Below are 16,204 nucleotides of genomic sequence, written 5' to 3'. Positions count from 1 at the left end.
ATGCTGCCAGGACCGCAATTAAATTTACTTGCGCTGACTGGTGTGTTACTTTTAATGAAACAACCCCATAGTGGTGCGGGAAGCTGGAGAGAGAGAAGACATAGTGGTGGCTCCCTGCACCATTATGTTCTCCAGTGTTCTCCCCAGCCAGGTGGCATGAAATAGTAATGAAATAGTAGGCGGTGGCATGAAAAAGTAGCCGGGTGGGGCAGTATGAGAGAATGCAGGGCCAGTGCTTCTGTGCGCAACTCTTCTTACAACATAGGAGGAGGTGAGCCGGTGACAGTCGGGTTTTCATCAAATCTAGCCGGGTGAAGCACCCGGCTAGAAGAGCCTGTGGAGAACACTGTCCTCTATCTCTCTCTAGCTGCTGGCACCACTTTCCTCTCTCTCTCTCTCTAGCTCCCAGCACCGCTATGTCCTCTTTCTCTCTAGCTCCCCCACCGCTATGTCCTCTCTCTCTCTCTAGCTCCTCCCACGAATATGTGCTCTCTCTCTCTAGCTCCCAGCACCACTATGTCCTCTCTCTCTCTCTCTAGCTCCCCCACCACTATGTCCTTACTCTCTCTAGCTCCCCCCACCACTATGTCCTCGCTCTCTCTCTAGCACCCCCAACCACTATGTCCTCTCTCGCTCTCTAGCTCCCCCACTACTATGTCCCAGCACCACTGTCCTCTCTCTAGCTCCCAGCACCACTGTCCTCTCTCTAGCTCCCAGCACCACTGTCCTCTCTCTAGCTCCCAGCACCACTGTCCTCTCTCTAGCTCCCAGCACCACTGTCCTCTCTCTAGCTCCCAGCACCACTGTCCTCTCTCTAGCTCCCAGCACCACTGTCCTCTCTCTAGCTCCCAGCACCACTGTCCTCTCTCTAGCTCCCAGCACCACTGTCCTCTCTCTAGCTCCCAGCACCACTGTCCTCTCTCTAGCTCCCAGCACCACTGTCCTCTCTCTAGCTCCCAGCACCACTGTCCTCTCTCTAGCTCCCAGCACCACTGTCCACTCTCTAGCTCCCAGCACCACTGTCCTCTCTCTCTAGCTCCCAGCACCACTGTCCTCTCTCTAGCTCCCAGCACCACTGTCCTCTCTCTAGCTCCCAGCACCACTGTCCTCTCTCTAGCTCCCAGCACCACTGTCCTCTCTCTAGCTCCCAGCACCACTGTCCTCTCTCTAGCTCCCAGCACCACTGTCCTCTCTCTAGCTCCCAGCACCACTGTCCTCTCTCTAGCTCCCAGCACCACTGTCCTCTCTCTAGCTCCCAGCACCACTGTCCTCTCTCTAGCTCCCAGCACCACTGTCCTCTCTCTAGCTCCCAGCACCACTGTCCACTCTCTAGCTCCCAGCACCACTGTCCTCTCTCTCTAGCTCCCAGCACCACTGTCCTCTCTCTAGCTCCCAGCACCACTGTCCTCTCTCTAGCTCCCAGCACCACTGTCCTCTCTCTAGCTCCCAGCACCACTGTCCTCTTTCTAGCTCCCAGCACCACTGTTCTCTCTCTAGCTCCCAGCACCACTGTCCTCTCTCTAGCTCCCAGCACCACTGTCCTCTCTCTAGCTCCCACCACCACTGTCCTCTCTCTAGCTCCCAGCACCACTGTCCTCTCTCTAGCTCCCAGCACCACTGTCCTCTCTCTCTAGCTCCCAGCACCACTGTCCTCTCTCTAGCTCCCAGCACCACTGTCCTCTCTCTAGCTCCCAGCACCACTGTCCTCTCTCTAGCTCCCAGCACCACTGTCCTCTCTCTAGCTCCCAGCACCACTGTCCTCTCTCTAGCTCCCAGCACCACTGTCCTCTCTCTAGCTCCCAGCACCACTGTCCTCTCTCTAGCTCCCAGCACCACTGTCCTCTCTCTAGCTCCCAGCACCACTGTCCACTCTCTAGCTCCCAGCACCACTGTCCTCTCTCTCTAGCTCCCAGCACCACTGTCCTCTCTCTAGCTCCCAGCACCACTGTCCTCTCTCTAGCTCCCAGCACCACTGTCCTCTCTCTAGCTCCCAGCACCACTGTCCTCTCTCTAGCTCCCAGCACCACTGTCCTCTTTCTAGCTCCCAGCACCACTGTTCTCTCTCTAGCTCCCAGCACCACTGTCCTCTCTCTAGCTCCCAGCACCACTGTCCTCTCTCTAGCTCCCAGCACCACAATGTCCTCTCTCTGCACCACATTAGTTATTTAGTAATAAAGTCTGGCATAGCTATAGCCTTTACACCTAAGGCTTAAGCTTGGGAAATACATTGATTGACACCATCAACAAACTAATCTGTGCTTTCTATCCATCACAACCGATCGGAAATTTTTTTTTCCAATCGACAAAACTGCCGATCATTTTTGAAATCGTTCACAATCAATTGGGGACACTAACAGAGTTTATTTTCTGCCAATCCAATCACAATTAACGGATTACTCAAACAATTTTTCGCTAAAAATTGGACTGTTCAAAGCCATCTTAAAGTGAACCTGAGATAACGTAAAAGCAATAATTCATACATACCTGGGGCTTCCTCCAGCCCCCTTCAGCCTGACCAGTCCCTCACCACCATCCTCCGCTCTATGGCTCCCAATAACTTTGTGAGTCAGGACTTTCTGCACATGCCCTTTACTGCAAGCCTGTGGCTGGGAGCATACTGCGCAGAATGCTCCCAGTCGTACGAACGAGACGGGAAAGCACGCACAGCTGCACTACGCATGCGCCGACTGGCCGGAGTTATCGAGACCGGAGCGGAGGATCCAGAGGGCGGAGGACGCCAGCAAGGGAGCGATCAAGCCAAAGGGGGCTGGAGGAAGCCCCAGGTGTGTGTGAATTCTTGCTTTTACGATATCTCAGGTCTAAAAAGTAGTCTGATGACTCACATTGGCAGTGGTGTCATGTCTTGTATGTTCTGGACTTCCATTCCACATTGAAATTATATAAGTATATTAATAATTTTCTTATTGCAATCAATCAATCTACAATTAAAGGAATCAGAGGTGTCATACTGGTGGTGGCTGAAAGCCCATATTCTCCCAAAGTATCCGTGTCAAGCTGCAGCTGCTGGAGAATGTGGTACAGGGAGGTTACTAAGTTTAATAATCATTTCATAATTATAAAAATATATCGTATATCTTACTACCTTCTCTGCTGCCAGTTCCAGCTATGTCTCCTTTCAGCTTCCTCCCAGTTTGCTTCTGAACCCAAACTTCCTGCCTCGCCTCCTTCTGGACATCTAACATGGTGAGAGATTGCCATCTTGTGGAGAATAGAATAAATGCAGCCTTTGGTCTTTTTCTTTTTTTTTTGTTTAATTTTTATTGAGAAATTAAATAAAGAAATAAAAATTCCATTTGTTTGAGAACATTACATGAATAAGATTAACAAAAATAAGGACATAGCCTTGAAATACAATCATTAAAACAAAACATGTAATGATAAAACAAAGCAACAATTATAATTAAAAAAAAGAGAAATAAAAATGCATTTAAAAATAAAAAGACAATCGGGAGGGAGAGGATCTACCTAATACAAGAGTCACATCTAGCTGTATATACTGGAGAGGGGACTACCTAATACTGGGGGCACATCTAGCTGTATATACTGGAGAGGGGACTACCTCACACTGGGGGCACATCTCTACTTCTGGCCAGGGGTGCTCGGATACCCCTTTTCAAAATCCGAATTGAACCGGATACCCAGATATCCAGATCCGGATCGGTATCCCCCAGTATCCGGGGTATCCGGGGAAATTCGGATATCTGGATAGAAAAACCGGAAGTTGCCTATAAATTGCTTTAAAAAGTTTTGGGGGGTAAATGAGGCATGTAGCATCATTAGTTTTTAAAGGGAAACACTAATTGATGATGTGGGGACTTAAAATCCCCCCCCCCCCCCAAAAAAGGAAAAAAAATGGCTGTCAATTAACATCAGGACTAGGATCCAGAAAGCGGTCGTGCAGTCCACATTGTGTTCAAAGTCCAACCGCAAAACTGGGACATGGCAGTTTTCAGCCCAGACACCTCCAAAAAATTATGCAGCAATTGTGTTTTGGGTTAAATATAGGCGGTATCAGCACAGCACAGCAGCAGTGGTCTGTGGCACCCTGGTGGTGGGAGCAGCAAAGGCAGCAGGAGCAGGGCAATGCAGCAGGTGTAAAGTCTGCCAGGAGCATGCTGGACGTGGCGCTTAGCAGTAGCACATGGCACGTGGCACTTGGCATGTGGCACTTTGCACTTGGCATGTGGCACTTGGCACCTGCCACGTGCAAAGTGCCACGTGCAAAGTGCCACGTGCAAAGTGCCTCGTGCCAACTGCAAAGTGCCACGTGCCAAGTGCCATGTGCCAAGTGACAGTCAGACAGCAGAGGAGAAGACACTAACTGTCACACTGGCACTGCTCAGCAGCACAGCAGTTCTGTAGAAAGCTAACACAGTAGTACTACTACTCTAACAAATACTAGCACTGACTGCAGTACTACAGTACTATCTACACAATAACACAGTAATCATATTCCATAATCCCTAACCTATACTGTAGTTAGCTAAGGCTAATAGCTGGCCGGCAGGCAGCAGCTGGCCTGGTCTGTGCACAGCACACACACAGACACATAGCAGCTGCAGCAGCCCTGCAGCACACACTCTGACTCTCAGAAAATAAAATCAAGCTAATTAACAATACAACAATAGTGTAGTGAAGGGGTTAATCACTGAACAGCTTTAGGTTTATCACTGTATACAGCACTAGGCCAGCAGCACTGGAGGCATGTCTCTCAGTGAGCATTCACAAGCAAAGATGATATTTCTCATCATGGCAGCCCTCCTTATTATACGGGGGGGGGGGGGGCTGGCCAGTGTTCCTTTCTGTGATTGGGAGCCAGGGCTTAGGCTAGGAGCCCTCTGATTTGCTCAATGAGGTCAGGTGGGTCTGGCCAGGGTTCCCCTCTGTGATTGGTTGCTAGGGCTTCTGCTGGGAGCCCTCTGATTGGCTCAATGACGTAATCTCCTTAGTTACAGTATTCGGATCCGGATATCCGCCGGATATCCGGGTATGCGACCAAATATCCGCGGATTGCTATCCGGATTTGCATTGAAATCCGAAAATCCTTATGAACATACCTACTTCTGGCTAGCTATTGTAACGATCGGTGAAGCACAGAGAGGATCTGATTACCGGTGATCTGCAGTATCACTGGGAATACAGATATATACCAGATTATAAGTGATCTGCAGTCTCACCGATAATCCGATATACTAGCTAACCTCTGTTCACCTGAGTAGAGTGTAGTGTTTGGTGTAACAGTAACACTTTGAGGACTAGGCCTCAGTGCAGCAAGGAGTACTGCACAGATTCCTTCTGCAGACCTGAGCTCTCCAAGACGGGAGGAGTCAGACTGACAGTAGGAAGGATGTCTGGAAGTGACCCTCAGGAGGAAAGGTCGCTAACAGAGCGAGGAACCGCCTCTAACGGTAAGGTCGGTTCTCGAGGTCGGACAAACCAGGTCGTACACACACGGACAGATAAAGTACAAGATCAGGAGGCAAAGGCGGAGTCTAAGTACAGGCAGGGTTCAGTAACGGGGTATCAGAAATATCGAGGTACAGAATCAGGAGGCTGAGGCGGAGTCTAGAAACGAGCCGGGGTTCGGCAACAGGGTATCAGAAATATCAAGGTACAAGATCAGAGTTCAGAAGGGTAGTCAAGGCAGGCAAAAGTCATAACAAATAATCACAATCAAACTAGTACTTTAAGCTATCAACAAAATCTAGCTAAGTGTGTGATTACAGCTCCAGCTGGTCCCGGCACACTTGCGGATCTGACTACGGATCTGGGTGCTTCCACATATGTGATCGCACGCCAGACAAAGAGCAAGTGAACAACCAGCAGTATATATACTCTAGGACCTTTCCAGGACCTCCCTAATTGCTGGTCCAATGAGAGCAGTGGAATTTGTCAGCTGACCCAGCTGGTCAGACGACACCCTTCTAACTGCTATTTAAACTCTGCCTCTGTGCTCGCGCGCGTGTAAGTCTGAATCTTGGTGGACTATCAGTCCCAGCCACACCAGTACTGTCTTGCAATGTATCCAGTGAACTGAGTGCGGGAGCCGCCTCTGATGCGGATTCCGCCGCTCTGCCTAAGCGGCATGCGGCGTTTTTTCCGCGTTGTGACGCCATGCTGGACGCGGAAACAGCCGCCTCGCCTTGAGAGACAGCGGCTTTTCCGCGTTTCATCACAGCTATACCGTGGGGGGACCTACCTACCTAATACTGGGGGCTCATCTAGCTGTATATACTGGAGAGGGGACTACCTAATACTGGGGCACATCTAGCTGTATATACTGGAGAGGAGACTACCTCCAGGGCCGGGCTGAGGCAGAGGCTGGAGAGGCTCCAGCCTCAGGGCACAGTGTAGGAGGGGGCGCACAATTCATTCAGTTGTCATTCCCCTATTGTGTTTGAAGCAGAAAGAAATAGGAAAAGAGGATACATGGCAGTGACTGCAAGCCAGATAACTAGAGATTAAGGTATTAGGGAGGTTGGGGGCCCTGGGGTGCCTCTTAGTCTAGTAGCAATCAGTGTGTGATGGCTGGGGTGGGAGGGATGGAGGGGCGCACTTTGGTGTCTAAGCCTTGGGTGCTGGAGGACCTTGTCCCGGCTCTGACTACCTCACACTGGGGGCACATCTCTACTTCTGGCTAGCTATACTGTGGGGGGACCTACCTAATACTGGGTGCACATCTAACTGTATATACTGGAGATGGGACTACCCAATACTTGGGGCACATCTAGCTGTATATACTGGAGATGGGACTACCTAATACTGGGGGCACATCTAGCTGTATATACTGGAGAGGGGACAACCTAATACTGGGGGCACATCTAGCTGTATATACTGGGGAGGTGGCTACCTCACACTGGGGGCACATCTTCTGTCTTATTACACAGTGGGAGGGTCTACCTAATGCTGGGGATCAGGCATGGTCAGAAGAGCCCATTTCCGTTTCCGGAACAATTCCGCATTCCGTCATACAGAAATTCCTTTACCGTTTCATTCCGACCGTGTTCCGGGGCTGTTCCGCGGAATTCCGACGTATACGGAATTCCATCGGAAACATTTTAAAATCCCTCCTCCTCCTCCATCCTCTTATATCATGAAGTAGGGAATTGCAGATTTTCAAAACAGCTTATATACCATAGCTGGGATTTGAACCCAGGACTCAGTGTGTAGTAGGTATCTGTCTTACCTTCTAGACCATGAACCACACTGCATGGTAGTAGGTATCTGTCTTACCCACTAGACCATCAACCACACTCAGGGCCAGGCTGAGGCAGAGGCTGGAGAGGCTGCAGCCTCAGGGCGCAGTGTAGGAGGGAGTGCACAATTCATTCAGCTGTCATTCCCAATTGTGTTTGAAGCAGAAAGAAATAAGAAAAGGTGATACATGGCAGCGACTGCAAGCCAGATAAGTAGAGATTAAGGTGTTGGGGGGGTTGGGGGCCCTGGGGCACCTCTTAGTGTAATAGCAATCAGTGTGCGACAGCTGGGGTGGGAGGGATAGGGGGGGCGCACTTTGCTGTCTCAGCCTTGGGTGCTGAATGACCTTGTCCCACCTCTGACCACTATACATTCTAAAGCCTGGCCCTGAGTGTGGTTGATGGTCTAGTGGGTAAGATAGATGCCTACTACCATGCAGTGTGGTTCATGGTCTAGAGGGTAAGACAGATACCTACTACACACTGTGTCCTGGGTTCAAATCCCAGCTATGGTATATAAGCATGCTTTTCTAAAAGTAAAAATCCTTAATCATGCAACTTTTTCTATCGAATTGATCATAATGGTAGTATGGTTTATGCTAGGCCAGCTTTAGCATGTAGTGTGGGTCATGGTCTAGAGGTTAAGACAGATACCTACTACACACTGTGTCCTGGGTTCAAATCCCAGCTATGGTATATAAGCATGCTTTTCAAAAAGTACAAATCCTTAATCATGCTACTTTTTCTATCGAATTGATCATAATGGTAGTATGGTTTATGCTAGGCCAGCTTTAGCATGTAGTGTGGGTCATGGTCTAGAGGTTAAGACAGATACCTACTACACACTGCATCCTGGGTTCAAATCCCAGCTATTGTATATAAGCATGCTTTTCAAAAAGTACAAATCCTTAATCATGCTACTTTTTCTATCGAATTGATCATAATGGTAGTATGGTTTATGCTTGGCAAGCTTTAGCATGTAGTGTGGGTCGTGGTCTAGAGGTTAAGACAGATACCTACTACACACTGCGTCCTGGGTTCAAATCCCAGCTATGGTATATAAGCATGCTTTTCAAAAAGTACAAATCCTTAATCATGCTACTTTTTCTATCGAATTGATCATAATGGTAGTATGGTTTATGCTAGGCCAGCTTTAGCATGTAGTGTGGGTCGTGGTCTAGAGGTTAAGACAGATACCTACTACACACTGCATCCTGGGTTCAAATCCCAGCTATGGCACTGGCGAACTGAGGGGGCTGTTCCGGGTGTCTGGAACCTCCCCCCTGCACTGAGCTGTGGATTCAGCCATGGAAGCCCGCATAATATAAACAGCCTCATTCTCCCTCCCTTCTTACTTCTGGTGCTTCCCTCCAGCTAATAGAATGAGAGAGGCAGCCTAGCTTCCCCAACAAGAAGATGCAGCCTGCAGTAAGAGAATGTTGATTCTGGAGTCCCGACTCTCCACAGCACAGAAGTGTCAGACATGATGAAATTAGAGTACAGGCAAGCTGGTAAATATACACAGCATGATGCAGAGCTTGCCTGGACTCAGGGTCTGTGGGCAAACATCTGTCTGGTCTCTCCCCATTGTTATAATGACTGCATGTGTGGGTAAGGTGTTAAACAAGCTGAAAAGTTTTTGACAGTCCCTAGACTCCAGGAGGGCTTCTTTCTGACTTGTGTGAGAGACTGACAGGGACAGGAGTCCGATTACAGGCAAGTAACCTGTCTGATGTGGGACTGCAATACAGATACGTTCTCTGCTCCATCTCAGGCTATTCTCAATTTCTCCACTCCTCTCTCTGGGCTAGTGCACGCCAAAATGACAATAGCAATCGCTAGCAATTTGTGAGTGTGATTTTGTGAAGTGATTTTCAGAGCGATTTTTGACTGAATTGCTCAAAAACATGCTACATGCAGTATATGTGCGATTTTGAAACAATCACAACGCTGCTGTGGGAACACCCTCATAGGGTAACATTAGCCAAGCGCTTTTCAAATCACTGTTGATTTGAAAAATGCTCAGAAGCACTCTTGGTGTGCACTAGTGTTGGGCGAACATCTAGATGTTCGGGTTCGGGCCGAACAGGCCGAATATGGCCGCGATGTTCGGGTGTTCGACCCGAACTCCGAACATAATGGAAGTCAATGGGGACCCGAACTTTTGTGGTTTGTAAAGCCTCCTTACATGCTACATACCCCAAATTTACAGGGTATGTGCACCTTGGGAGTGGGTACAAGAGGAAAAAAAAAATAGCAAAAAGAGCTTATAGTTTTTGAGAAAATCGATTTTAAAGTTTCAAAGGGAAAACTGTCTTTTAAATGCGGGAAATGTCTGTTTTCTTTGCACAGGTAACATGTTTTTTGTCGGCATGCAGTCATAAATGTAATACATATAAGAGGTTCCAGGAAAAGGGACCGGTAACGCTAACCCAGCAGCAGCACACGTGATGGAACAGGAGGAGGCGCAGGAGGAGAAGGCCACGCTTTGTGAGACACAACAACCCCGGCCTTGCATGAGGGCAAGAAGCGTGCGGATAGCATGCTTTGTACCGCCATGCAGTCATAAATGTAATAAAGATAAGAGGTTCCATAAACAGGGACCGGCAACGCTAACCCAGCAGCAGCAGCAGCAGCACACGTGATGGAACAGGTGGAGGCGCAGGAGGAGAAGGCCACGCTTTGTGAGACACAACAACCCAGGCCTTGCATGAGGACAAAAAGCGTGCGGATAGCATGCTTTTTACCGCCATGCATGCAGTCATAAATGTAATAAAGATAAGAGGTTCTATAAACAGGGACCGGCAACGCTAACCCAGCAGCAGCAGCACACGTGATGGAACAGGAGGAGGCGCAGGAGGAGAAGGCCACGCTTTGTGAGACACAACAACCCAGGCCTTGCATGAGGACAAGAAGCGTGCGGATAGCATGCTTTGTACCGCCATGCAGTCATAAATGTAATACAGATGAGAGGTTCAATAAACAGGGACCGGAAACGCTAAACCATCCCAGATGTTCATTGGTCATGTTACTTGGTTGGGGTCCTGGAGTGTTGCGTAGTCGTTTCCAATCCAGGATTGATTCATTTTAATTTGAGTCAGACGGTCTGCATTTTCTGTGGAGAGGCGGATACGCCGATCTGTGACGATGCCTCCGGCAGCACTGAAACAGCGTTCCGACATAACGCTGGCTGCCGGGCAAGCCAGCACCTCTATTGCGTACATTGCCAGTTCGTGCCAGGTGCCTAGCTTCATGCCCGGTTTCAGGTCCAGCGGTGCCAGCCACAAATCTGTCTGTTCCTTTATTCCCCTCCAAATTTCCTCCCCTGTGTTCTGCTTATCCCCAAGGCAGATCAGCTTCAGCAACGCTTGCTGACGCATGCCAACAGCTGTGCTGCACTGCTTCCACGATCCTACTGCTGCTGGTGCTGGGTTAGCGTTTCCGGATGAGGTACAGCTTTGAGATGCGTTGGAGGAGAAGGAGTCAGAGAGATAGGTGCTGCTGTTGTTATCCAGTGGGAGGGACGGCGGTGCAGCTGTTTGCGGCGTGGGCAACACCCGCGCCGTAGCAGGTGAGGAATCGCTGCCAGGCTCCACAAGGTTCACCCAGTGCGCGGTAAGGGAGATGTATCGACCCTGGCCGAACGCACTCGTCCAGGTGTCAGTGGTGAGGTGAACCTTGCAGGCAACGGCATTCTTCAAGCTTCGGGTTATTTAGCTGACCACGTGCTCATGCAACTCAGGCACTGCAGAGCGCGCAAAGTGGTAGCGGCTGGGAACCACGTAACGTGGGATGGCCACTGACATCATGCCCTTGAAGCTGTTTGTCTCCACCACTCGATATGGCAGCATTTCGCAGGCCAGAACCTTGGCTATGCTGGCTGGCTGTTACTGCCACGGCCCGGGGGTCATTTGCTGGCAATTTCCTCTTGCGCTCAAACATCTCAGAGACAGACAACTCAAACGTAGGGCTGCACACCGAAGGGCTGTTGGTTGTTGTGTTTGATGAACACTGGGAGACCTCAAGAGCACTAGTCCGGAAAGTGACAGTGTCAGCATCGTCTGATGTTTGTGAATGTTGTGAACCACGCAATGGCTGGACTACTGCTGCTGCTGAGGCGGGTCTGGTGGTGAGTCTGGTGAACCCAAGGGAGGCAGTGTTGCTGGTGGTACCCTGTCCTGCCGCGTTTGCCCACAGTGTGGGATGTTTGGATAGAATGTGGCGGCTCATGCTGGTGGTGGAGAGGTTGTTAATACTTTTCCCCCTGCTCAGGCGGGTCTTGCACACCTTGCAAATCGCCATGGTAACATCCTCAGTGCAGTCTTCAAAGAAAGCCCAGACTTTGGAGCACCTGCCTTGCTGGCGATTTCTGTTTGCGCCTCTTTTGCCTCTCACTTGAACCATGCTTGCGGTGCCTGAAATTGCGCGCCGCCTACCTTGTGGCACAAGGCGAACTCGTGCAGCAGTGGGTTCCTCAACAGACTCATCTGTGCTGCTGCTACGACGGCGATGTTCTCGTTCACAAACAAAATCTGGGTCTATGTCCACATTGTCCATACCCTCCTCTTCCATCTCCTCAAACTCGTCATATGTCATTGTGGGGGGCCGCCGCCGTGGAGTAGAGCTCCCCAGAACAACCTCTGCGCAGCTCACTCCAACGTCGTCTGGTTATCTGGCAGTTGTGTGTGTGGTGTCGCTGCCGGTTGTGTCAGCTTTGTGCCCACTGGCTCCTTGTAACTGGCTGAGGACTCGGACCTCGTGCGTGATGTGCTGGTGCTGCTTAACCCACTGCTGGACGCTTGAGAGGTCATCCAAGTAATTATCTGGTCCTGTTCTTTTGGATCTGTGAGGGTTGTTGTCCTGGACAACATGGGCGGTATTGAGTGGGTTTTCTTGGGTGCTCCCCTGTGGCCTGTACGTGAACCGTCAGGGGAAACACCTCTTCCCTTGCCCCTCCCTCTTTCACCGGATTTCTTCCTCATTTCACTTATCCTTAAAGTACACGCTGACTGGCAGCAGTACAGTGGCAGTACAGAAATGCTATACAGTGGTGGGTGAGCGGTGTACCACTTTTGTCAGCAGCGACACAGAGCACAATGCTATACAGTGGCGGGTGAGCGGTGTACTACTGTTCCCAGCAGACACAGAGTGGAAGTAAACACAATGCTATATAGTGTGGCTGAGCCGTGTACACAGAGTGGCATTAAACACAATGCTATATAGTCTGCTATATAGTCACCCCGAACAGGGTGATGTTCTGCAGAACCCGAACAGTGGCAAACACTGTTCGCCCAACACTACTGGGAGGGAACGCAGATTTTAGTACCTAAACACACGATACAACATGTTTTCCGGGGTCAGACTCTGAGGCACATACAGATGGTCCCGATCATCATCCTCATCATACAACTCTTCTCCTGAGTCTGACCCACCCACCACCTCTGCCACCCCAACATCCCCAGACACAGACCCCTCATCGTCCTCAACATTAACTTGGGATGCTGGCCTGAGCCAGACCTCCTCCTCCACATCAGGCCCCATCATCTCCTCAATGGCAGCCCTCATTAATCGCTCTGGCGCCGGACCGATGGACACAACGTTCTCCTCCGGGGAGGGCTGCTGCTGACCACTGGCTGCTGGGGTGGATGTTATAGCTTGCGTGGGGCGTTGGCTGTTGCTGTTGTTGGGAGTGCTGCTCACAGCGGAGGTCTCTGGGGAACTCATGTTGAGCTCATATAGTGGTTGACGGTGAGTGGAGTATTACTGATCCCAGCAATATACACACTGACTGGCAGAGTACGCAATGCTATATAGTGTGGCTGAGCGGTGTACACAGAGTGGCAGTAAACACAATGCCATATAGTCTGGCTGAGCGAGCGGTGTACTACTGTTCCCAGCAGAATCAGAGTGGCAGTAAACAATGGTATATAGTCTGGCTGAGCAGTGTACACAGAGTGTCAGTAAACAATGGTATATAGTCTGGCTGAGCGGTGTACACAGAGTGTCAGTAAACAATGGTATATAGTCTGGCTGAGCGGTGTACACAGAGTGTCAGTAAACAATGGTATATAGTCTGGCTGAGCGGTGTACACAGAGTGTCAGTAAACAATGGTATATAGTCTGGCTGAGCGGTGTACACAGAGTGTCAGTAAACAATGGTATATAGTCTGGCTGAGCGGTGTACAGAGAGTGTCAGTAAACAATGCAATATAGTCTGGCTGAGAGGTGTACACAGAGTGTCAGTAAACAATGGTATATAGTCTGGCTGAGCGGTGTACACAGAGTGTCAGTAAACAATGGTATATAGTCTGGCTGAGCGGTGTACACAGAGTGTCAGTAAACAATGGTATATAGTCTGGCTGAGCGGTGTACACAGAGTGTCAGTAAACAATGGTATATAGTCTGGCTGAGCGGTGTACACAGAGTGTCAGTAAACAATGGTATATAGTCTGGCTGAGCGGTGTACACAGAGTGTCAGTAAACAATGCAATATAGTCTGGCTGAGAGGTGTACACAGAGTGTCAGTAAACAATGGTATATAGTCTGGCTGAGCGGTGTACACAGAGTGTCAGTAAACAATGGTATATAGTCTGGCTGAGCGGTGTACACAGAGTGTCAGTAAACAATGGTATATAGTCTGGCTGAGCGGTGTACACAGAGTGTCAGTAAACAATGCAATATAGTCTGGCTGAGAGGTGTACACAGAGTGTCAGTAAACAATGGTATATAGTCTGGCTGAGCGGTGTACACAGAGTGTCAGTAAACAATGCAATATAGTCTGGCTGAGAGGTGTACACAGAGTGTCAGTAAACAATGGTATATAGTCTGGCTGAGTGGTGTACACAGAGTGTCAGTAAACAATGGTATATAGTCTGGCTGAGCGGTGTACACAGAGTGTCAGTAAACAATGGTATATAGTCTGGCTGAGCGGTGTACACAGAGTGTCAGTAAACAATGCAATATAGTCTGGCTGAGAGGTGTACACAGAGTGTCAGTAAACAATGGTATATAGTCTGGCTGAGCGGTGTAAACAGAGTGTCAGTAAACAATGGTATATAGTCTGGCTGAGCGGTGTACACAGAGTGTCAGTAAACAATGGTATATAGTCTGGCTGAGCGGTGTACACAGAGTGTCAGTAAACAATGGTATATAGTCTGGCTGAGCGGTGTACACAGAGTGTCAGTAAACAATGGTATATAGTCTGGCTGAGCGGTGTACACAGAGTGTCAGTAAACAATGGTATATAGTCTGGCTGAGCGGTGTACACAGAGTGTCAGTAAACAACGGTATATAGTCTGGCTGAGCGGTGTACACAGAGTGGCAGTAAACACAATGCTATATATAGCGTGGCTGAGCGAGGTGCACAGTGGCAGTACACACAATGCTATATTAGTCAGGCTAAGCCGTGTACACAGAGTGTCAGAAAACACAATGCTATATATAGCGTGGCTGAGCGAGGTGCACAGTGGCAGTACACACAATGCTATATATAGCGTGGCTGAGCGAGGTGCACAGTGGCAGTACACACAATGCTATATTAGTCAGGCTAAGCCGTGTACACAGAGTGTCAGAAAACACAATGCTATATATATAGCGTGGCTGAGCGAGGTGCACAGTGGCAGTACACACAATGCTATATATAGCGTGGCTGAGCGAGGTGCACAGTGGCAGTACACACAATGCTATATATAGCGTGGCTGAGCGAGGTGCACAGTGGCAGTACACACAATGCTATATATAGCGTGGCTGAGCGAGGTGCACAGTGGCAGTACACACAATGCTATATTAGTCAGGCTAAGCCGTGTACACAGAGTGTCAGAAAACACAATGCTATATATATAGCGTGGCTGAGCGAGGTACACAGTGGCAGTAAACAATGCTATATATAGTGTGGCTGAGCGAGCGGTGTACTACTGTTCCCAGCAGCGACACACAATGACTGGGGGGGACCCTGGCTAGCGTGGCTGGAGAGCGAACTACCCTGCCTGCCTACCCAAAGCTAAACCCACAGAGAAATGGCGGAGATATGACGTGGTTCGGGTATTTATTTACCCGAACCACGTGACCGTTCGGCCAATCAGAGCGCGTTCGGGCCCGAACCACGTGACCCGTTCGGCCAATCACAGCGCTAGCCGAACGTTCGGGGAACGTTCGGCCATGCGCTCTTAGTTCGGCCATGTGGCCGAACGGTTTGGCCGAGCACCGTCAGGTGTTCGGCCGAACTCGAACATCACCCGAACAGGGTGATGTTCTGCAGAACCCGAACAGTGGCGAACACTGTTCGCCCAACACTAGTGTGCACCAGCCCTCCCTCATTCACCTTTGTTTCCCTCTTCCCATAGTGCTGGCTGGCTGTGTCTTCTTGTCATACAGGAAAGCTAAATAAAAGTGCAATCCTGGTGAGGCAAAATATTATTATTTAGTATTTATATAGCGCCGCCATCTTCCGCAGATGCATATATCCCTGCATCATATGGGTATCGCTTGCACTTTGTGACTAGAGGTGTACCGAACGGTTCGCCGGCGAACGGTTCCAGGCGAACATTGGGGGTTCGCGTTCGCCTGCGCCAGGCGAACTTTTCCGGAAGTTCGATTCGCCCCATAATGCACTATGAGGGTCAACTTTGACCCTCTGCATCACAGTCAGCAGGCACATTGTAGCCATTCAGGCTACAGTAAGCCCTGGAGCCCCACCCCCCCCTTATATAAGGCAGCCTCCGGCGGCCATTACAGTCACTCGTGTGCCTGCTAGAGAGAGGAAAGGGACAGCTGCTGCAGACTTTTTCTCTTAGGGACAGATTAGTTAGGTTCTAGGCTGCTTTGCTTGTTCCTGACTGATTAATATTGCTTTTAAAGCACCCAGCAACAGCTCTTTTCAGAGCTCAACCTGTACATTTTTTTTTTCTGACACTTTTGTTGCATGCACAGCCTTGCTAATTGATAGTGTGTGTGCCACTGCCAGCAGCCCAGCACATTCAGTGACTGAC

The 16,204-nt window shown here is 49.7% G+C and overlaps 1 protein-coding gene across 1 annotated transcript in view; it reads right to left on the bottom strand.

Moving 5' to 3' along the window:
* LOC137534484 (zinc finger protein 286A-like) overlaps positions 1–3,143 on the bottom strand; it is a 41,936-nt gene extending 38,793 nt beyond the window's left edge. The window contains exon 1 of the mRNA XM_068256000.1: positions 3,104–3,143. The gene's annotated coding sequence lies outside the window, so the exon portion shown is untranslated. The remainder of the gene's footprint in view (positions 1–3,103) is intronic.
* Positions 3,144–16,204: the final 13,061 nt, after the last annotated feature.

This window comes from Hyperolius riggenbachi, chromosome 10 (genome assembly GCF_040937935.1).
Source record: "Hyperolius riggenbachi isolate aHypRig1 chromosome 10, aHypRig1.pri, whole genome shotgun sequence".
Taxonomy (NCBI): Eukaryota; Metazoa; Chordata; class Amphibia; order Anura; family Hyperoliidae; genus Hyperolius; species Hyperolius riggenbachi.
This window is presented reverse-complemented; position numbering and strand designations above follow the sequence as displayed.